General features: G+C 40.6%; 1 long non-coding RNA gene across 1 annotated transcript in view; it reads left to right on the forward strand.

Annotated features, from left to right (window-relative positions):
• The window catches only part of LOC143940224 (uncharacterized), a 69,541-nt gene that overhangs the window by 38,344 nt on the left and 7,689 nt on the right, over nucleotides 1–23,508 (forward strand). The window contains exon 3 of the long non-coding RNA XR_013263833.1: nucleotides 16,640–16,751. This is a non-coding gene — a long non-coding RNA (uncharacterized LOC143940224). The remainder of the gene's footprint in view (nucleotides 1–16,639; nucleotides 16,752–23,508) is intronic.

Consider the following 23,508-nt stretch of genomic DNA (forward strand, 5'->3'; position numbering starts at 1 on the left):
GGTCTAATGAGTTATATCTGATGTGTTTTTAAAGTAGACACTTGTAAGTAATTTATGAAGCTTGTTAGCAAATGCGACAGTAATTGTTTTAGAGAGTCTAGAAGGCCTTTCTGAGCAACGTCAAAGAGCACTGAATATCACCACTTTCATCTTAATAGGAAAAAAACTATAGTTTTATTTGCAAAGCCTTTGTTAAAAACAAGGACTAAATAAACAATGCAATGGAATTTGATTTTGATCACTTTTTGTTACATTATTGTCTTTATTACTTATCTCACACACATTATGAGTTATGCTGCAATATGTATTTAATCGTGATTCCAAGATGAAGGGTATATACATCTTGCAATAAATGTAGAATAAGCCTGTAGAAAGAGAACTGATGATATGTGCAGCTCAACAAAGAACATAATGACTTTGCCCATAATATACTACTTGTGTTGCTGTCAAAAGGGAAGATTTGATTGGTAGCTTTGGGAATCACAGACAATTCTTTAGTTAGCATTTAGTGATACACGAGGTTGATAAGTAAAAGCTTATTTCTTATCACCAGAACAGAAGCTGTTGCTTATTCTTGTGGGACAGACTTGACTTGTCATTGTTCATAGCATTAGCAAAATTAAGGTCTGTATAGGAGGAGAGATAAGCAAGTTGTAGTGAAGTTGCTATTCAAACCTTTGCAGAACACCAAGGAAATATAAAGGAGAACCATTAAACCTCAAAAGAAGATCTATCTTTATATTTTTTTGTATTATGCCCCATAGGGGACAGGACTGTAAAATAAAAATTTCAATGACAGATCTTCTACAATGCGAAAGGTAAAATCTCAAATCTCAGGGCCTAAATTCTGATTTTTAAATTAGTCATGTGTTACTAAAACTGTACATATCTTTGCAACTACTTAGTGTATCCAGACAAACTATATCTATTATCAATGAAAAACTAGCTATATAGCTATACAGTATTTATCTTCCCATTATCAAGACCCACCACCACAGCATAACCAATCATTCACAGCCATTCCACATATGTCCACATTATTTGTTGTTTGTAGCTAGTGATGGACGAACGTTTCGCCCGGCGGTCGTTTCGCGGCGAATTTCCGACTTTCGCCGTCCGCGGGTTCGAACGCCTTTTTCCGTCGTTCGCCCCGGCGGACTTACGTGTTTAATGTATACAAGAACTTTAACCTTTCGTGACACGTTTATCATGTGTTACAGGACAACCAATTGAGACATGACAGCTCATGGACACTTGGACATTCCCCCTAACCTATAAATACACCCGATCCGGTGGCCATTTTACATTCTTTCTTCTGTCACTGTAGGGAAAGGATCCTGTGTGGAGTAGGGACAGAGAAAACGCTAGCTATTTGGTACACAAAAGTTCTTTTCAGGACTGGTATAGGTGTTAGGTCAGCAGCCTGAGTTTCTTTTGTCAGTTTAGATAAAGGGACAGAGCGCTGTATGCTGCTATTTTAGGGACAGCTCAGCCAGATTAGTCTTTCTTCATCATCATCATCATCATCATCATTAGCTGTTACTATCAGGTCCACAAAAGAGCTATTCCAGCTAATCGTTCCAGCCTACTCTTTTTTGCCAATTTGTATAGGGACAGGCAGGAAGCAGTGTGTCAGGCAGTGAGGATAATTTTAAAGACTTGCTGTTACTATTAGTTCCACAAAGGTTCTTTTCAGGACTGGTATCAGTGGTACGGTAATAGGCTTGTACACGTATAATATTCTTTCTTCCAAATATAGAAAGAATATTATACTTGACTGCTGCCCTTCTGCTGCAGTCTGCTAATCATTCACAACTCACTTGTTCCACAAAGCTCTTTATCAGGACTGGTAACTTGGTCTGTCTAGGGTGCTACGGTACATAGGCTTGGGTGCGGTACAGTCTGCTGTTCTGTAAGGACCGCTATCGGTCCACAATACATAGGGTTGCCGTGCACTACTGCTGACCGCTGCCCTATACTGCAGCAGTCCTTCAGCGGTATAGGGACTGACGCACAGTCTGCTAAACACTAATACACAACCTGCTTGGTCCACAAAAGTTCTTATAAGGACTGGTAACTTGGTATAGGGTGCTACGGTACATAGGCCTGAGTGCGTTACAGTCTGCTGTTCTGTAAGGACCGCTATCGGTCCACAATACATAGGGTTGACGTGCACTACTGCTGACCGCTGCCCTATACTGCAGCAGTCCTTCAGCGGTATAGGGACTGACGCACAGTCTGCTAAACACTAACACACAACCTGCTTGGTCCACAAAAGTTTTTATAAGGACTGGTAACTTGGTATAGGGTGCTACGGTACATAGGCCTGAGTGCAGTACAGTCTGCTGTTCTGTAAGGACTGCTATCGGTCCACAATACATAGGGTTGCCGTGCACTACTGCTGACCGCTGCCCTATACTGCAGCAGTCCTTCAGCGGTATAGGGACTGACGCACAGTCTGCTAAACACTAATACACAACCTGCTTGGTCCACAAAAGTTCTTATAAGGACTGGTAACTTGGTATAGGGTGCTACGGTACATAGGCCTGAGTGCAGTACAGTCTGCTGTTCTGTAAGGACCGCTATCGGTCCACAATACATAGGGTTGCCGTGCACTACTGCTGACCGCTGCCCTATACTGCAGCAGTCCTTCATTGGTATAGGGACTGACGTACAGTCTGCTAATCACTAACACACAACCTGCTTGGTCCACAAAAGTTCTTATAAGGACTGGTAACTTGGTATAGGGTGCTACGGTACATAGGCCTGAGTGCGTTACAGTCTGCTGTTCTGTAAGGACCGCTATCGGTCCACAATACATAGGGTTGCCGTGCACTACTGCTGACCGCTGCCCTATACTGCAGCAGTCCTTCAGCGGTATAGGGACTGACGCACAGTCTGCTAAACACTAACACACAACCTGCTTGGTCCACAAAAGTTTTTATAAGGACTGGTAACTTGGTATAGGGTGCTACGGTACATAGGCCTGAGTGCAGTACAGTCTGCTGTTCTGTAAGGACCGCTATCGGTCCACAATACATAGGGTTGACGTGCACTACTGCTGACCGCTGCCCTATACTGCAGCAGTCCTTCAGCGGTATAGGGACTAAGAGTTTTGTCACAGGGTGATTTAAAAAATGACAGGCAGAGGAAGAGGCAGGCCCTTCCGCAGGGGTGGTAGGGGTAGGGCAGGAGCAACAGCCTTGAGCCAAAGTGGGAAGTTGCAGAAGGTGCGTTCAATTACTTTAAAGGACGCACCAGACTTGGTTGAGTGGCTCACTCAGCCTTATTCTTCTGCACCCTCCTCATCCTCTCGATCTGCACCCTCTTCTTCACTCTCTGCTATGTGCACCCCCAAAGACACTACCACCAACAACACCACCACCACCACATACCTTCCGCTTGAGTGCAAATGGGGGCCTTCATGCTCCAGTGTTTTAATAGGGACCCCCGTATAAAAAGCATGAGGGTCAAGGACCAGTACTGGGTGGCAACGTACTTAGATCCCCGGTACAAACACAAAATGGCGGAAATGTTACCGCCGTCGCAGAGGGCTGTCAGAATGCAGCACTTCCAGGCCTTGCTTCGAGAAATGCTGCATTCTGCTTTTGCGTGCGCTGGCAGAGGAGCAATTCCCACTCCCAGAGAAGGATTTGCGGGTACCAATCCAACAGCGCCTGCAAGAAGAGGCCGGTTTGAAGATGTGTTGGTGACTTCGGATATGAGGTCATTCTTTCAGCCGACCCATCGACAGGTGTCATCCGGATCCAGCATCAGGGAACGCCTAGACCGTCAGGTGTCCGACTACATTGGGTTAACGGCCGATGTGGACGCTCTGAGGAGTGATGAACCCCTAGACTACTGGGTGGGCAGGCTTGACCTCTGGCCAGAGCTTGCCCAATTTGCAATCGAACTGTTGGCTTGCCCCTCATCCAGTGTCCTGTCCGAAAGGACGTTCAGCGCAGCAGGGGGGATTGTGACCGATAAGCGTACTCGCCTAGCTCACGACAGTGTTAACTACCTCACATTTCTAAAAATGAATGAGGCATGGATCTCGGAGGAATTCAACACATGTGATCAGTAGACCATGTATATGTCTATAAACAATTTTTGGAATCAAGCACACAGACCTTCTTAATTCATTTGGCTCACTTCCCTGACCCAAAAAAGCACACCGTACTATATGCCCCTACCCTCCTCTTTGAAGAGGTTGAGCGGTGTCATATTTCTACTGGGGCTGCTTATTATGAGGGGTTCCCACCATCCCTGTGCTGTGCTGACTTCCTCCTGGGGGTTCTTATTATGAGGGGCTCCCACCATCCCTGTGCTGTGCTGACTTCCTCCTGGGGGTTCTTATTATGAGGGGATCACACCATCCCTGTGCTGTGCTGACTTCCTCCTGGGGCTGCTTACGGTGCTGCTGTCAGCGCTGTATGTCACGGAGCTGCTGTCAGCGCTGTATGTCACGGAGCTGCTGTCAGCGCTGTATGTCACGGAGCTGCTGTCAGCGCTGTATGTCACGGAGCTGCTGTCAGCGCTGTATGTCACGGAGCTGCTGTCAGCGCTGTATGTCACGGTGCTGCTGTCAGCGCTGTATGTCACGGAGCTGCTGTCAGCGCTGTATGTCACGGAGCTGCTGTCAGCGCTGTATGTCACGGAGCTGCTGTCAGCGCTGTATGTCACGGAGCTGCTGTCAGCGCTGTATGTCACGGAGCTGCTGTCAGCGCTGTATGTCACGGTGCTGATGTCAGTGCTCTGTATTACGGTGCTGCTGTCAGTGCTCTGTATCTCCTGCACCCTCTTGTTTGCCTACCCTGGTCCCTGACCTTCCCTCTCCTCCATTGCCTTCATTAGCTCCATAGTCCTGAATTGTCAGAACAATTTCCCAAATAAAAAAAAAATGCTTGTAGTTATCGATCCCAAATTCACCTCATACATGTATTATGCTATTGTCCAGGTGGTGGGACTACGTGCTACCCCCTAATAATTACCCCGTGGCCGCAAATTCGACCTAAAGGTTTGCGAAATTCGCCTCCCATTGAAGTCAATGGAGCCCGCGGCGAACGGTCGTTTTCGCGAACGTTTGTGTCCGTTCGCGTTTCGCGTTCGCGAAACGTCCCGTCGGAAGTTCGTCCATCACTATTTGTAGCTGTAGTAGGGCCCAGAACCAATAGTGTGTATTGTGAAATTTTTCCTACCTAAAACATACTGACACTAAATAAAAAGCCTTCCTTAAATCCTACCCAAAACACACTGACCCAAACATGCCATGGGCATATGTGAAATTACACCCCAAAATACATTCTGCTGCTTCTCCTGAGTACAGGGATGCCACATGTGTGGGACTTTTTGGCTGTCTATCCGTGTACAGGCCCCCAAAAACCAAGCACACAGAGGGGTTTCTTCACAACACCAGTTGCCGTTTGAATTTGGACCGTCATATCTGCATGAAGGGAGGACAGAACAAAGACATTCTGTGAATACCTCCACTTCACTGCGAGAAAATTATTACTTCTCAAGCAGGCTCTCTCCACCAGCCTAAAATGGGAATCTACAGGCCGCTGGGGTAAGCCTCGGTGATTAGATAGCACGGTGCCACATGTGCCAATTCCATGATCGAACAAGTGACTAAAAAGTGGCACGCTTGTGTAATAATTGTCCACATACTAGTGGTACCCCTTTCCGAATAAGGGTGACACCAAGTCCCACAAAATCTTAATCTGCCCTATGTAATTTGAGCAGTTCTCCGGCTCCATGTGACTATCGTTTCCCTCGTAAACCATAAAACTGTATGTATAGCCTGTTGCTCTGTCACAGAGCTTATACATCTTGACCCCATATCTGGCACACTTGCTGGGAAGATACTTTTTGAATGACAAGCGGCCAGAAAACTTAATCAGGGACTCATTAACACAGTCAACCTGATCGGGAGTTAACAAGGCTGCATACTGTTGGTTGACGTGGTTTACGAGGGGTCAAATTTTGTGGAGCCGATCGTATTCAGGTTACCCCAAGGACCACAGAGTTCATTATCGTTGAAGTGCATAAATTGCAAGATCTGCTCATATCTAGCCCTGGTCATGGAGGCATAGAACACGGGCATATGGTGATTTGGGTCAGTGGACAATAATCACCGCAACTCACTTTTTTTTAGTTATGCCCATGAGGAGAAATAGGTCCAGAAAGGTCTTAAATTCGGAGACAGTGATAGGTCTCCAATCTCTGGCAAGGGTCAACTGGGGATTAGCGGTGATGAATTGACCAGCATACAAATTGCTTTGGTCCACTAGTTATATAGCTATACAGTATTTATCTTCCCATTATCAAGACCCACCACCACAGCATAACCAATCATTCACAGTCATTCTACATATGTCCACATTATTTGTTGTTTGTAGCTGTAGTAGTGCCCAGAACCAATAGTGTGTATTTTGACAGTGATAGGTCTCCAATTTCTGGCAAGGATCAACTGGGGATTAGTGGTGATGAATTGACCAGCATACAAATTGCTTTGGTCCACAATAGATCTATAGAAATCTTCCATGAAAAACAGAGAATAAAACTCAAGTGACGTAAAATCTGTTTTTACCTGAATTCCAGGTTGGCCAGTGAATGGTGTCTGTTACTGTCTCAACTTAATATACTCTGTCTGCCAGTGCATGGATTTGTATGGTGGTTTGAGTGCTGCAGAAGTGGTGGGCTCCCAATTGGGATTGACAAATGCAGCAGGAAGTGCACTATGGGCTCCACAGGCCTGTCTTTGTCTTCTTGGAGGCTGCAGGAAGCTAGTTGTGGGGGGGGGGGGGGTATCCTAGACCTAACGGGGCCAACTACTAATTGCCCTAACACTGATTAGAGTTACAAGTGACACTAATGCAGTTATCAATGAAAAATCTGAAAATTGTAATTGGTGACACAGTGACAGGGATTGAAGGGGTTAACTTGGGGGGGATCGGGAGGTGATCAGGGGGTGACAAGTGTACCTACGTGTACTGGGGTTAGTGTAGTGTTGTGCAACCCATGGTAAGACGTTCTCTCTCCTCTCTTTCCAGAGAGGGAGATGACATCACTTCCCCTGTCTGTGTTTACACTTACAGACAGGGGAAGAATTTTCATTTGCCAGAACTGATCAGCAGGCCAGGCCAGAAATCATTGGTATGGACCTAAAGACGAATCTGTTCTGCTACGAATCTGATTTCCGCAGGCATGGCAGGGGTGCAACATACGGGTACATGATTATGCACACCCATGCCACTTTGCTGACGTATATCGGTATGGGACAGTTGGCAAGTGGTTAAAACCATTGCACAGAACAGCTAAGTATGACATGTTTGTTATTTAAAAAAAGAAAAGCTAAACCTTTACAAATGCTTTAAACATACCTCTTTAAGTCCCTCCTGTTAGCACAAATAGACCACACTCACCATTTGTTGCAGCATGCCACATCATAGCTTCCTCCTTAGGGCACCCAAGGGTGTCTCATGCCTTTTACAATTCTATCTACACTCCTGTCACTTTAGATATTGTTTTTCTAATACCCTTTATTCTGTGTTGCTTTTTAGAGAATGCTATATTCTTTGGCTCCATGCACAATGGATGTTAATATAACATTATAAAAACACCAGTAGCCTTGCAGTGAGTCTTTCAGTGTTTTTTATCATTTTTGCAATAGCGTTTTTTTTATGTTTTGTAGCGTCTTTTTTTTTTTATAATTTTTTTTTTCAATGGATCAAAAACGTTAAACACTGGTAAGCCACGTTTTTGAGCGTCTATCGGCGTTTAAAGTTTTTAAGTGTTTTTTGCGGTCAGAAAAACAGCTCCTGAACACGATTTTTCGGCGTTCAGAAAACAGCCCATAAACTTCACTGCTGATAAACGTCCAAAAATTTGTGCATGGACACATAGATGGGGAGTTTATGGGCTATTAAAAAAATGTCCAAACTCCCAAAATGAGCTTCAGTGAAAATATGAGCTTCAGTGTGCATGAAGCCTAAATGTACTTACATTCCGTGGTATGCTAGTCCTATAACTTTATTATTGCATGCACTACTGTACTTACTTATCTGTACCTAGAATAATTAAAAGGAAACAACATGAAATTAATTGTGGGGGGATTGCTGATCTGCTTCATAAGATGTTATTTGGCTGGCTGTCTCTGGCTGCGGTGCTTTGAACTTATAACCCAGAACAAGTGTGCAGCGAGTTAAGTCATAACTGATAATCCTAAAACTTGTTTCAGGTCAGTGATTCAAAAAGGAATTAAAATCAGAGGGCAAGCATACCAGCCCCACTCCTAGCATTTCAGAAAAGGACCAGTTATGTCAAACTTCATATTTCCATGAGGATGGGTAACAAAATGTAATGCATTGTAGTTTACCAGTCCTTAGCTATGGTGGCATCATTCATTTTCTTCTTTAGTCTACAGTTGTGCATTTTAAACCATACTTTCCAAAAGTCTTTTGGAAATCAGGCATTTTATTTTTGTGTTTAAATATCTGTGTGCTGAACATTCTAAGCTGTAATTACTGGGGTATGTAGTGCTTGAAAATTATTAGCAAGAGTGCACTCTGTAGTATTATCCTCAACATTTAATAAAAGATTGCAAAGTATTCAAGGCTCAGAAGATTGCTACTATTTGCACCTCTACTATTTCCATCCTATGTAATAACAAGACTGACTAGATTGCCAGACTACATGTGTATACTTTTACATATTGAAAAGAAAAAAACATAAAATCAACACTCCAGCAGCTATTGTAAAAATAAATGTTCTATAAATATCTGTGTGTGTGTGTGTTTGTGCCTGTTTGTGTGTGTGTTTGTGCCTGTTTGTGAATGTTTGTTTGCGTATATATATATATATATATATATATATATATATATATATATATATATATATATTCTCCCAAAGTGAGTACACCCCTCACATTTTGTAAATATTTTATTATATCTTTTCATGTGACAACACTGAAGAAATGACACTTTGCTACAATGTAAAATAGTGAGTGTACAGCTTGTATAACAGTGTAAATTTGCTGTGCCCTAAAAATAACTCAACACACAGTCATTAATGTCTAAACCACATTCAACAAAAGTGAGTACACCCCAAGTGAAAATGTTTTGTATGGCCACCATTATTTTTCAGCACTGCCTTAACCTTCTTGGGCATGGAGTTCACCAGAGCTTCATAGATTGCCACTGGAGTCCTCTTCCACTGCTCCATGACAACATCACGGAGCTGGTGGATATTAGAGACCTTGCTCTCCTCCACCTTCCATTTGAGGATGCCCCACAGATGCTCAATAGGGTTTAGGTCTGGAGACATGTTTGACCAGTCCATCACCTTTACCCTCAGCTCCTTTAGCAAGGCAGTGGTCCTCCTGGAGGTGTGTTTGGGTTCATTATCATGTGGGAGTACTGTCCTGTGGCCCAGTCTGCGAAGAGAGGGGATCATGCTCTGCTTCAGTATGTCACAGTACATGTTGGCATTCATGGTTCCTTCAATGAACTGTAGCTCCCCAGTGCCAGCAGCACTAATGCAGCCCCATTCTTCTGTAAACTGTTTGCGGGCTTTCTTGTGCATCATCTTTAGAAGAGGCTTCATTCTGGGATGACAGACATCTTTACCAATTTGATGCAGTGTGCGACGTATGGTCTGAGCACTGACAGGCTAACCCCCCACCCCTTCAACCTCTGCAGCAATGCTGGCAGCATGCATACGTCTATTTCCCAAAGACAACCTTTGGATATGATGCTGAGCACGTGCACTCAACTTCTTTGGTCGACCATGGCGAGGCCTGTTCTGAGTGGAATCTGTCCTGTTAAACCGCTGTATGGTCTTGGCCACCATGCTGCAGCTCAGTTTTAGGGTCTTGGCAGACTTCTTATAGCCTAGACCATATTTATGTAGAGCAACATTTCTTTATTTTCAGATTGTCACAGAGTTTTTTTCCATGTGGTGCTATGTTGAACTTCCAGTGACCGGTATGAGAGAGTGAGAGCGATAACACCAAATTTAACACACCTGCTCCCCATTTACACCTGAGATCTTGTAACACCAACACGTCACATGACACCTGGGAGGGAAAATGGCTGATTGGGCCGAATTTGGACATTTTCACTTAGGGGCGTACTCACTTTTGTTGCCAGCGGTTTAGACATTAATGGCTGTGTGTTGAGTTATTTTGAGGGGACAGCAACTATAAATAGTTATACAAGTTGTACACTCACTACTTTACATTGTAGTAAAGTGTAATTTCCTCAGTGCTGTCACATGAGAAGATATAATAAAATATAAAAAAAATGTGAGGGGTGTACTCACTTTTGTGAGATACTGTGTGTGTGTATATATATATATATATATATATATATATATATATATATATATTTCTGCTAAGTATGTATGCTAAGTGCTAACTGACATCTTACAATGTGATTTTTAATAGCACTATAACTAGTTGATATCACATAGAGGTGCAAATGGCAGAAAACACCCTTGCACCTAAATATAACCTAAGTGTAAAACAGTTTTCTTTTAAACATAGTTCATTTATAATCTTTGATGATCCTTTACAGAGAACACTTAACACTCTACTGACATTTCAAGCACTTAGTCTTTAAGATAATAGTAACAGTATTTTTTTGCCCATTTTTTCTTCGGAACTCAATGTTTTTTTTTCCTAAACATGGTAAATATAAAAATTATATCGGAAAGCTATTGAATTCAATTGGCTTAAATAAACAAATATGCATTTAGTTGTAAGTATGGGCTAAGGTGAAAACATCTGGTTCTTTTTCTGATAACTACAGTACAGGTGGACAAATAACTGTACGGTATATATCAGACCCCTAGGATTAAACTCTGGGTGGAACGTGTCTTCCTATTATTAATTGTTGATCCTCTCTTTCCTCAGGAGTTTCTTCCTGTAGATACAGGTGCGTTAAATACAGTTTGAGCAGACTGACTGGTTGCCATGTGGGCAGTTAATGAGATCTTCCACATATGGACAGAAATAACCACTGGAGGGCACACAATTTTTAATTGTGTGCATGAAAAAACATTCAATGAATGTTACAATTGTAACTTTAATTGATAGTGTTATGATGATCTGAAAATAATGATATAATCTTTTTACTTTTGATTGCTATTAAAGTGATTGTAAACAATTACCTTGTAAAAAAAACGCTGTTTAACCGCTTAAGGACCGCCCCACATACATTTACTGTGGTAGGGCAACCCTTAAGCGCAAAGTCACGTACATGCACATGATTTTTCTCAAGGCCTCAGGGGCATGCACATGCCACCCAAGCCCGTTGGTGTCACTGGTCCCCAAAAAGTATCACTTTGTGTCAGATTTGTCCACCGAAATGTCGCAGTCCCACTAAAAATTGCTGATTGTACAGGATTGTACAGGATCCCATCTTACACGCCCATAACCCAGCAGCTTCTGAGCAATGTTGGAGATGCAATGAGGTTGTAGGTACCCATTACCATATTTTCTGGGAGTGCCCCTCTATTAGCCAATTTTGGGCTCAAAATCTTCTGCAAAAACTGTTGGATACTTTCATTCCTTTGAACCCTTTACATTATTTGCTGGGTCTCCCTTTCTTAGGTATCTCTCGAGCTGAAAGGAGGTTGATGTCCTTTATATTGCTGGCAGCTAAACGGATTATCCCCAGACTTTGGTTATCTACCTCACCCCCACGTTTTCACAATTTTTAGCTACCTTGACAGACATATTAGGATGGAACATCTGACTGCATTAATAAATGGCTCAGTACAACAATTTTCTAAAATATGGCAGGTATGAGATGAATCTGAATATTGCTCTGAGGCAAACCGCTCGATACAGTAGGTAAATAGACTTCATGCAATACATTTTTTGGCCCTAGTGATGATGAAAGTTGTCTACATTATAGTCTTTGGTGCAAATCCCTTTCCTTTTTCCACATGATTGTATGGTGTAATATATTCGCATAACCAAATCCAAGTCGAGATATAAATCATTGTTGGTTCATACCATATCTTTAACAGCTTGCCGCCCGCCAGCCATCATATGATGGCCAGGTCGCGCGGCTCTGGTTCTAGAAGGGCGTCATATGACGTCCGTCCATTTAAACAGGGCATGCGAGAGATCGTGTGCGCGCAGCCCTTTACCTTCGGTCGAGGCGTGTCACGGAGACACGGCTTGCCACCGAGGGGTGTGAACAACCATTGGACATGGCTGTTTACCATGTGATGGGCCATGATGAAGTCACAGCTGATCACAGATGGTGCCGCCCCACTTTGCATGGTGCATGCGTGCAATCTCGAGAGCTCTGCATATGCTCGGCGGTGGGTTCCCGGGAACACTGCTCGTCATCGACGCTGGTAAACAGCATTAGCCGGTGGCTGTTTACGACGTGATCGGCTGTGATCCTTTCACAGCCGATCAATAAATGTAAATACAGAGTCATAACAAGATGTTACGGGTTCTCCTCCTCACACACCGATCGTGTGTGATAAGGAGATTGCAGTGTACAGTGTACACCAGCACACACTGATTGTCTCCCCAATAAAGAGGACCTATCACCACTCATCAAAGTACCTGCTATCATCCATCAGAGTACCTGTCACTGTCCATCTGAGTACCCGAGTATCTGTCACAGTCCATTTGAGTACTCTACTCAAGCACCTGTCACAGTCCATCTCAGTACCCGAGTACCTGAACAGTTCATCTAAGTACCCGAGTACCTGAACAGTCCATCTGAGTACCTGAGTACCTGTCACAGTCCATCTGATTACCTGAGTACCTGTCACAGTCCATCTGATTACTTGAGTACCTGCACAGTCCATCTGAGTACCCGAGTACCTGTCACAGTCCATCTGAGTACCAGAGTAACTGTCACAGTCCATCTGATTACCTGAGTACCTGTCACAGTCCATCTGATTACTTGAGTACCTGCACAGTCCATCTGAGTACCCGAGTACCTGTCACAGTCCATCTGAGTACCAGAGTACCTGTCACAGTCCATCTGAGTACCTGTCACAGTCCATCTCAGTACCCGAGTACCTGTCACAGTCCATCTGAGTACCAGAGTACCTGTCACAGTCCATCTGATTTCCTGAGTACCTGTCACAGTCCATCTGATTACTTGAGTACCTGCACAGTCCATCTGAGTACCCGAGTATCTGTCACAGTCCATCTGAGTACCAGAGTACCTGTCACAGTCCATCTGAGTACCCGAGTACCTGTCACAGTCCATCTGAGTTTCAGAGTACCTGTCACGGTTCATCTGAGTAACTGAATACCTGTCAGTAATAGTCATTCAAAGTGTGAGAGCGAGCGATGAAAGCTGAAAATTGGTCTGGGCAGGAAGGGGGTATAAGTGCCCTGTATTGAGGTGGTTAATACTCATCATTTTCATGTTTAGACAACAGTGTATATTTGAAATATAAAAAAAAAATGCTGATTGCCGCCATTACTAGTAAAAAAAATTAAAAAAAATAAAAAGACCACAAATCCCATAGGTTCTAGACACTATAACTTTTGCGCAAACCAATCAATACACGCTTTATTGGGATTTTTTTTACCAAAAACATGTAGCAGAATACATATTGGCCTAAATTGATGAAGAAATTAGATGTTTTACATATTTTTATTGGATATGTTTAACAATAGAAAGTAAGAAATATGTTTTTTTTTTATTGTTGGTCTTCCTTTGTTTATAGCACAAAAAATAAAAACTGCCAAGGTAATCAAATGTCACCAAAAGAATGCTCTATTTGTGGGAGAAAAAGAACATTGATTTTATTTGGGTACTATGTCGCACGACCGTGCAGTTGTGAGTTAAAACAATACAGTGCGGTGGTCAGTGCAGTGGAGCTGAAGTGGTAAAACAGAAATGAAAGGCAAAACATTTTTGTATAGATATTAAGAAAAATACCTTTTTCTTTTTTATAAGTGATCACATTTCCTCTGTTCTAAGCAGCATAAGAACTGGTTAAGTAGAAGCTGCAGCACATTGAGCTTTCTGGTGAATGGCTGTGCAGCGGGGGTGTCAGGACAAGTCTGATTATTGGAGGAGAGCAGACTGAGTTTACAGCATAGCTAGAGAACTGTCCACAGTGTGTTCTCTTGCTTGGTGTGGTCAGTTTTTAATAGGCAAGCAAGGGGATTATTAGGAACACCAGGGATTTCAAATAAAGGAAGCAATACAAGGCACATATCAGCAATATGTAGTGTTGAGTTAACAAACACTTTAAGTTCATGTGTTCTGTGGTTATGGGGCAAATAATCAGATGTTTTTATTTTAGTTAATATGTGCAGTTATGTATTATTTATTGGATGCATAAGTAGATGTAACTACAGTTCATATGTGATTCTATCAACTTTTCAACTAAGCACAACAGCATACAACATATGAAGGCATTTGTTTGTTTTTGAATGTTATATTTGGTTCTTACTCCTATTGCGGATTCTGTTTGTGCATGTATATTGGCTAATTGGTTATCACTTCTGCCTAGCAGCACTAGAGTGATCGGTTTGAATTCCAACCACCACACTACCTGCCTGGAGTTTGCATGTTCTCCTTGTGTCTGCATGGGTTTCCTGTGACCAAAACGAAATTAACAGGTGCATTCAAGGCTCCACCAGGTCCTCTTATGTAGCAACGCTAGTGCGAGTGCAGAAAATAACAAAGCTCGTCCCAGCTCTAGACATTCAACAGAAAAGGAAAAAGTCTTCAAAGTCACACATATCTGCAAAACCACATAAGAAGGTATATGGCAGTCTCAGCCTGGGCTCCAAGTAGGCCATGCCTTCAATACCTTTCACTTTCTATCACAGCCTCAGACTAAGCTCCATGGGCAGAGGGAAACTCTTTGGGGGCATGGCCTGGTTGGAGCTCAGGCTGAAGCTGTCATATACCTTATTACTGGGTTATGCAGAGATGTGTAACTTCCAGGACTTTTCCCATTTCCATTAGACGTGTGGGTTTCCACCCACACTTCAAATAAATGCTGGTAGGGTAATTGGCTCCTATTTAAATTAGCCCTGGTATGTGTATGAATGTTAGTTAGGGAGTAGGAACTTTAGATTGCAAGCTCCATGAGGGCAGGGACTGATGTGAATGTATAATATATATGCAAATTGACAAGGCTACATAAGTGCCTGTAATACAATAAATAAAAATGACCTGCCTAAGAAAGCTGTAGAGTCAGGAGAGAGTGTAGTTATGTGCCAATTCCCAAGCTGCAGTGGTATTTGTTTATATATGTAGGCGTTTTATTTTAAATAGTCGTGGACTGGATTCTTGCAAACAAAATTAGTTTGAAGGCCCTTAGAAATGTCCAAGTTTCTTTGTATAAGGAGAGGAGGAAGTGGATCTGGATACAGGCATACCCCACTTTTAAGTACACAATGGGGTTTATTTACTAAAGCTGTAATGTGCAAAATCAGGCTACTTCTGCATAGAAACCAATGAGCTTCCAGGTTTAATTGAACGCTTAAATTGAACGCTTTAATTGAAAGCTTAATTGAACAAGCAGGGGTTAGAGGCTCATTGGTTTCTATGCAGCAGTGAGCCTGATTTTGCACTTTCTAGCTTTATGAAATAAACCCCATTGTGTACTTAAAAGTGTGGTATGCCTGGTAAAAAATTTTGGCAGTACCTTTGCATATGTGCAATTTAAAGTTTATTCAAAGTCAGTAGACAACACTGCTCTCTTTTTTTTTTTATAGTAGTCTAGATATTTTGAATTGTGTACTGCCAGAATTGTATCTTGTTGCCAAGTCTATAAAGCTTTTCAACAGTTAAATCAGGAGGATAAAAACAAATGAATTTGTTGTATAAGGCAGGTCATAGATTATGTGATTTTCTTTCCCGCAACCGCAGGTTGCAGGAAAGAAAATCTCTTGATTTTCCCATCAACACGGTCAGTGTTGATCGGGAAATCCCTCCTGTGGAGCTACTGTGTTTTCCCGGTGGGGACCATCAGGGTTAGAATAATCGATTATAACCAGTATAGATCAGGAATGAAACAAATACCCAGGGCATGAAATACCTATATAGAGTATGTACAGTGAACATAGATCTGGGGTTCAGTAAGGATGTCGGTGAACATATTAAGGTTGTGAATGAGCATAAGGAGTAGCGTAGACTCCTGGTGGAGACATGTCATTTAGTAACCGTACTAAAATTATAGGAGTGGATAAAGCGTATAAGTGAAGACTAGAAAATGGACAAGGGCGGAACACTGAGGGAAAGAATAGTAAGGGGGGGGGAGGGGAGGGAGAGACCCCAGAGTTCCCACCAGAATCCGGCTCCGCCATCAAGCCAAATCACAGTAGTGAATGAGGGCCTGGTTAACTCATGGGAACAAGAGGGTTTTATCAATTTGAGGAGGGAGAAAGTGTTGAGCCCACAGTTTGGCATAGTAATCCACTCTATCCAGAAGGACCGCATCTAATTTGACATGGATCATAGCCTTAATGATCCTGTTTTTAGTTTCCACAATGTTAAGAAAATTACAAGCTATTTTAAAAGCATACCTATTTAGTCATTAATATGATTTTAAGTGAATGAAGTGCATCAATGAAGCAAATCAAGTGATTTTAGGAATCACTTTCATTAAAATTGTAATTTTGTTTTTATTTTAGAATACTTAAAGACAGAAGAGATGCCAGGATTAGGAAATGTTCTATATATCAACAAGAACCATCTTCCTGCCCATATATTGGATTGTGAAAATCTTCAGAATGAAATAAAAAGGTGAGTCAGAAAGAGAACTGAAATAAAAAGCATGTCATATGTGCAAGGGTCAATGAAAACCATTATAATACTCACGTAGAACAAAACAGGGTTTTAAAAATGACCTTTTAAAGTCTGGCACTTGCACTTACCCTTGTCAGTTTACACTACTGTCACATGCCCGATGCAATTTCTGAGAGTTCTTATTCTTTAAATATAAATTATGCAAGGTATATTTAGGTTGTCTTGAAGGGCATAAAGAAAAAATGCATGCATTCATTTGGCTGCACAACTATATTAATTTGTTGGTCAAAATCGTGCTGCCAAACTTTCAAACTGCTTAAAGATTTATATATAATATACATAACGTGTTCAGCAGCAGAAAAACTCAAACCTAAATAAATTAGCTGAGGTATTGAGCTGTAGTTTTTGTTTTATTGTTTTATATGTTGCCAATTACAGACCACTCCTATTTAAATCAGTTATTCTGCATATATATACTTGAAATATAATATATGTATTATACACACATGACAGGGCTTTTTTTCTCAGGGAATAGGTGCAGAAACTCCCCCCTTCCCAGTCACTCTTCATCTTTGCCCCCTACCCATCTCTGAGCACCATCCCTTGGTTCCATCTCCTACATATCTTCCAGTACTGCACCTTTCAGAGAATACAGAACCAAGTATCATTGTGTGCTACTCAGTCACTTCTATGGAGTTTGTTAATGATAACAAGAAATATAGTAAAACAGATAACTTGCAATGAGCAACACTAGACCCCACCCCAGCAACAATAGATCCCACACACAACAATAGACTTTTCCCCAGAAACAATATACAATATAATAAACAATATATATATATATATATATATATATATATATATATATATATATATATATATATATATATATATATATATATATATATATATATATATATATATATATATATATATATATATATATAAAAGTATACAGGATTTATAATGCGCCAACAGTTTGAGTAATGCTTAGCAACATGAAAGCAGACCATACAGTTACAATAAATAAATCAAAAGAATATAAAAATCACCACAACTACAACCGCATGTAATAAATGAGGATCACCATTACTTGGAAGTATCGCCAATCCTTAATCCCTATACCTCCTGATCACCTCAGGTGTGTTCTCTGGAAAGAAAAAGTCATATAGAAAAAAATGTTGAGGATAATAGATCCCTGAAATTACCTTCTATAGAAAAACCAGGGTTTAAGGAAAAAAAATACTTTATTGAAACAATGTTACAAAACCACCAGTACAAAGGATAAAAATGACAACGTTGTCAACAAGGGTATGTAGAGCTGCTAGCAGCACACCTCAATCATGCATATCATTCACACACACCACCAGGACACGTGAAGGAAAAAATTGTAAAAACTTCAATGGATGTAAAAATATGGAGCATAAATTGTATGGTGGGTAATATGGAGATGATGTCACCAGTAGCAAACAGGGCAGTTGGCTGCTAAAAAAATCAATCATTGACTCTTCCCCTAGAAACAGGAAATGTCCATTATTTAAGGTGGGTGTCACAGGAAAGTAAAGCCTGAATAGATCACTGCTGCTGGATCAACCGTGTAAGTATGCAATAAAGGGCTAGAGCTGCACTGAAAGGCAATAAATGCAAACAATAAAAGTCCTCCCCAAGGAGAAGAAATAACACTGCAGTCAGTTGTTTCCTTGAATGGGGAATAAACAGGCATATCAGGTGTCATTTAATATACTGAATGTAGACAGGATAACCACGGCCATGGAGTGTGAGATGAGTATTCACTGTCTATGAAGTGACACCATCACCTCCACTGTGTCTGTCAATCCTGTTTTGTACAGGCGTTCCAGCCCCAATGATGGTTAGTTGTTTCTCAGCTGGTGTGGATCCTTTCCAATGGCTATAGAGTTAGCATGGGTGTATGCATGAAGAGTTCTCCGACCCCAGTGATGATGCCACTTTGACTAGTTTTGCCCGTCAATGAACGCAAGCTTCTTCGGAGCAAGGAGGAGCTAGTGGCTGGTGCCTTAAATACCTATTTTCATCTTGTTGTACTTATATATGACCACAGATGTCCTCAGCACACACTCCTTTGATAAACACTCACGAGCCACCACATATATTGTGCATAGACAGAGTACTTCATGAATTGTAAATACAGATTAAATATCCCTCTTTCATCTCTATATAAAAAGAAAGCATTAAAATAACTACCTGAACATATATATATATATATATATAGGCTCAGATATCTGAAAAGAGGACAAAAAAGAGGACAAAAAAAGTAAGTAAGGGGGAAAAAAAAGTACATTACACTATATCTATATATCTGTATCTATATTTATCTATCTATCCATCTATATATATATATATATATATATATATATATATATATATATATATATATATATCTATATATATATCTATATATATATATATATATATATATATATATATAAATATAGATAGATAGATAGATAGATAGATAGATAGATAGATAGATAGATAGATAGATAGATAGATAGATATTGGTTACACCTTACTGTTTGTGGTTATTGTCAATTTGATGTACTTGTTTTTGGTCTACAATAAATATCCAACAAAGATCAGGTGAATCAAACTTTCCCCTAAGCGTCACAAAAATATATAAACTGAGCACATGGTAAGATGAAGTTCCCCTTTTCTAAATTAGACCATTTATGTTTAAAGCCTAAGGTCAACCTTATTATATGTTGTATGCCATGTTGGTTGCAGAGTAGCACCCTTTCCCAGATGGGCAACCCTCTCCTTTATGTATTTAGGGACACCTTAATAATAGTAAAAAAAAGCAAGGTGCGTTGTGAGGGTAGAAGGTGGGGGATGTGTGTGGTGGTGGTGGGGGGAGGGTAAGAAATGCAACCTTTAACATACATACTATAATTTACCTTTAAAGCTAAACTTCTGCAAACAGACAAACACACACAGAAGAAATACCTATTTAGGAGCTATTTTAGCTGCCAAAATCTTTGAATTTCTGTCCATCCAGTACTGAAATTTACATATCTCTGCCACATAGCACAGCCTCATCTAGTAGGGCAGGATTGTTGACAATTGTCTGCTGCAGTTAAACAAAACTTACAGGTCTTGTTCTTCCCCCTGCCTGTGACTGGACAGTGGCAGGAGGAGCAGTAAACCAATGAGCTCATCTGTCATTCTATTCTCTTCTCCTATCAGAATGTTCCATGTTGACACCTGACCACTGAAAGGAAACTACAACTATAATGTTAATAGTACCTCTCTATCTTAAGGATGTAATCCCTATATAGTACTCCTATACTAACTGAAAGGTTATCCCAGATCTGTAACGAGTTAACGGTACCTATCTATCTAAGGGATACATTTTTTATTCCTTTCCATATTACCAATCTATATAATCCATACTAGCCTTTGCCGACACTCTCCATTCCACACATTCAGACACACACACAGAGCCCTGTGGGAGCAATGCAAGTCAGACACAGAATGATGCACTACTTATTTGCATTTCCTTGTTAGTATATCAAACACAGTATATTTTCGGGATATGACCGGGCCATGTTTAAGACATTAAACCAATACCCACAGCTTGTCATCATAGAAGGACAGACCCACTTTTATGGGATTGTTGTGGACATATACGTCTCAAACTTATTAGCACTTGCTAGTAATTCATATCTTAAAATTAGTTAGTTCTAGACATATTGTCGACATATTATGGTTACATTCTTTAACCGCTTTCCGACCGCCTCACGCAGATATACTTCAGCAGAAGGGCATGGTTGGGGATAATCCTGTACGGGTACGTCATCCCCTTTAAGAGCCGCCAGAGGGCTTGTGTGCATGATCGTGCGCACGAGAGTCAACACAGGGATTTGTGTGTGTAAACACATAAATCCCTGTTCTGTCAGGGGAGAGGAGACCTATGGTTTGTGCCTACTCGGTAGGAACAACTATAGGTTTCCTCCCCCAGACAGTCTTATCCCATATAGTTAGAACACATCTAGGGAACACACATTCAACCCCTTGATCACTTCTAGTGTTAACCCCTTCCCTACCAGTGACATTTACACAGTAATCAGTGCATTTTTATAGCACTGATCGCTGTATCAATGTCAATGGTCCCAAAAATGTGTCAAAAGCATTCGATCTGTCTGCCACAATGTTGCAGTACCACTAAAAATCACTGCTTGCCACAATTACTAGTAAAAAAAATAAAAATTATAAAAAGGCCATAAAAATTTCATAAATCTTTCCCATAGTTTGCAGACACTATAACTTTGGCGCAAACCAATAAATATACGCTTATTGCGATTTTTTTTTAACAAGAATATGTAGAAGAATATATATTGGCCTAAACTGATGAAGAATTGTTTAAAAAATATATATATTTTTGGGGAATATTTATTATAGCAAAAAGTCAAAAATATTGTTTTTTTTGAAAATTGTTGCTCCTTTTTTATTTATAGCTCAAAAAATAAAAACTGCAGAGGTGATCAAATACCACCAAAAGAAAGCTCTATTTGTGAGAAAAAAGGACATATATTTTGTTTGGGTACAGCATTGTATGAACGTGCAATTGTCAGTTAACCCCCCTGACGGTATTCCCGAGTCTGACTCGGGGTGGATTTTTCATACCAAAAGCGGTATCCCCGAGTCAGACTCGGGACAGCGTCGCTGGATCCAGGAGGAGGTTTACTTACCTTCTCCCTCGGATCCAGCGTTGTCTCCCCGCTGTACGAGCGAGCCGTGTCTCGCTCGATGCATTACATTGCCGATCTCCGTGCCCTGCGAGCGTTGCGACGCACGGGCACGGAGATCGGCGCCAAATTCAAAAAGTGAAACACACAGTATACATACAGTATAATGTAATCTTACAGATTACATTGCTGTATGTAAATATTTCACATCCCCGTTGTCCCTAGTGGTCTGCCCAGTGTCCTGCATGCACTTTTATATAATAAAAACTGTTCTTTATGCCTGGAAACTGGAGATTGCCCATAGCAACCAAAACTGTCACTGTACATCAAAAATGATTTTAGACCAGCTAGAAAACAGCGATAATAAATTAGAATCACTCGCAGAATTGAGAGATAGCAATTTGTGGGGAGATCCGTCATCAAATACTGAAAAGTATTGACAGTGACAATTCTGCAACTGAGCAAATTTCAGTGTTTTTGATTTGATTACATTATTGAATAATTTTTATTATTGTTATATTATTATTTGGTACAATTATTTATAGTTATTTATTATATTATAATTTATGATTTCATTTTTCAAACTTTATCATACCCGGGATGTCTGCTAGACTCTGGTTTGGACAGATTTAAGAGAGTTATTCCTAAGAATTGCAGGACTACAATATAAAACGCCAAATTTTCATGCAAAATAATGGTACCGCTTTTAGCACCTAAAATCCGAAATAATCGTACCGCCAGGGAGGTTAAAGCGATGCAGTGCCAAACTGTAAAAAGTTCTCTGGTCAGGAAGGGGGTAAAATCTTCCGGGGCTGAAGTGGTTAAAGATACAAGTTACAATAAATCACAAAATAAGGCCAATATTAAGGAAGGTTCTTTACCAGTATTTCATATTTATACAAAAAAAAACAAGACTAAAGTTACCTCGGTCTTAGCTGCAATTAAATGCATTTCAAAAAATTTGTAACTAATCCAAGTGTGTGCATACTATACATGGCAAATTTTTACTATGCAGGAATTCACACCTTTTAACACCTATTAAGCATTATACAAGCTACACATTTTCACGTAACTCATTCTGTTACTATGGTATTTGATAATATACAGTCATTTATATACTTTTATTCACACTAATTTAAAATCTGTAAAGTAATAAAAAAAATTATTTCTAATTAGATACCATTATTACCATTTTAAACAATTAAATAAAACTAAATTCAAATGAAAAAGTTGTACTCTTTCTTTAGAGTTTCAGTCTTGAAGTAACACTGGGAATTTATAGCTGATTTTTATCTCATTTTAATTAATATCAAGAAAACTTGAGTGTTTGTTTGGAACACCTGTGTATAAACTGTTACCTACTCAGCTCAAAGCCAAGCTAACCTAACTGAGCATTGAAGCTGTGGAGAGCAAGCCTATGATCAAGTCTTTTAAGTGAGAGAATGAGTATTATATAATACAGTTACGTCCATATATATTTGGACACAGACACAATTTTTTTTTCAGGTATTTACCAAAATATATTCAGGCTATAGTTATATATTGGATATGGGATGAAAGTGCACACTCCCATGTTTAATTTGAGGGTATGTACATCCAAATTGGAGGAAGGGTTTAGGAATGAAAGCTTTTAAGAATAGCCACACCCCCTTTTTCAAGGTACCAAAAGTAATTGGACAATTGAACCAAAAGTTGTTTCCTGGCCAGGTTATTGTCTTCATTAATTAAGCAGGTAAAAGCTCTGGAGTTGATTCCATGGGGGTTGTTTACTAAAGGCAAATCCACTTTGCACTACAAGTGCACTGCAAGTGCACTTGAAAGTGCACTGAAAGTACAGTCGCTGTAGATCTGAGGGGGGCATGCAAGGAAAATAAAAAAAACAGCATTTTGGCCTGCACATGATTGGATGATAAAATCAGCAGAGCGTCTCCTCATTTCAGATCTATCCCTCAGATTTACAGCGACTGTACTTCTAAGTGCATTTTCAGTGTATTTGTAGTGCAAAGTGGATTTGACTTTTGTAAATAACT

Source organism: Lithobates pipiens, unplaced genomic scaffold (genome assembly GCF_037356315.1).
Source record: "Lithobates pipiens isolate NorthernLeopardFrog02 unplaced genomic scaffold, aLitPip1_a1.2 Scaffold_3, whole genome shotgun sequence".
Taxonomy (NCBI): Eukaryota; Metazoa; Chordata; class Amphibia; order Anura; family Ranidae; genus Lithobates; species Lithobates pipiens.